The following is a 1119-nucleotide window of genomic DNA, read 5'->3' on the forward strand; positions in this document are numbered from 1 at the left end:
GACGAAACGTTTCATTAAAGAAGAACCCGTCCAGAGGACCTATACAATTTTTTTTTCTTTTTGATTTTTTACCTGGATTTTACCTGGATTACCTGAGATCAGGCATCAGGACATATTTTATTGATTCTTTGCAGAAATTTACCATTTTTAATAGTTTTAACAGCTGCATGTAATGGCTGCCTCTTCATCAGCACCATGGAATATTACAGCACTGAAAATAAACTAAGAGCCACAGGACTGTTTATCATTGGTGAGGTGGGATCTGTTACATAAGTCCTGGAGTGCAGCCTTTGAGCTGGGAAACAAAAAGCACTGAAAAGAATCGCTCTGAAGTTCGCTTCCAGTTTGACTTGATAGTAGTGTGGAGGAGCCTTTTTTCTGTAAGTTTTAGTTCTAAAACTAACTCATTTAGACTACTCAGGTTTGGGATAAATTATTCTATTTTAAAAACAAGTCATTAAAACACAGTTTGCTTGTTTTTTTTAAATCCTTTGTTTTATTTGTGGAAGTTAAAAAGCCATTTTTGTGCTTTCTTTCACTGTTTTAAGTGTACTGTTAGTAAGAGTAGTTTAGATTTATTTGTGTAAGTATTGCAGGTTTTGATTTAAGCTAGTTCCAGTGTTTTCTAAATGCTAAAAAAAAGCACTAAAATGATCTTTCCTAAATAAAATTCCTAGATATAAAATTAACATTTTTATACTAATCTGCTTTTAAAAATCAACTGCTGTGTTTTATTGATTCTGCTTTTATTATAGAATTATTTAATACAGTTTTAATCAGACTATTGTAGATTTTGAACTACAGCTGGTCCCACAGTGTAAAATAGGTGGAACAGCCCTTTATAAAACTGGATTCAGAAGCGAGCTTCAGCGCAGAGCAGCTGAAAATGAGGGGGCAGAGAAAAAGCTGACTTTCGTACTGAACTTTGTGAGAACCACACAGATAAAACACACACACAGGTGAGTTTATTCCCCTTTGTCTACTTACACAACTGTTTAGTTTATTTAATAATCTTGTTATACCCGTGAAATAAGACTTTGATGCAAACACTGTAATGTTTCAGCTAGAATTTGGACCGGAAGTTGTAAAAGCTTTAATGAGCTATGTTCTCTTAATTTT

The 1119-nt window shown here is 33.6% G+C and overlaps 1 protein-coding gene across 2 annotated transcripts in view; it reads left to right on the plus strand.

Annotated features, from left to right (window-relative positions):
- Window positions 1-1119, plus strand: part of LOC106522900 (cytosolic sulfotransferase 2) — a gene marked incomplete in the record, with an annotated part of 21375 nt that overhangs the window by 14887 nt on the left and 5369 nt on the right. The window contains 1 exon segment of one of the 2 annotated variants that reach the window (XM_014016149.1): window positions 7-959. 2 annotated transcript variants of the gene reach the window in all.

The sequence above is a fragment of the Austrofundulus limnaeus genome, unplaced genomic scaffold (genome assembly GCF_001266775.1).
Source record: "Austrofundulus limnaeus strain Quisiro unplaced genomic scaffold, Austrofundulus_limnaeus-1.0 Scaffold3, whole genome shotgun sequence".
Classification (NCBI taxonomy): Eukaryota; Metazoa; Chordata; class Actinopteri; order Cyprinodontiformes; family Rivulidae; genus Austrofundulus; species Austrofundulus limnaeus.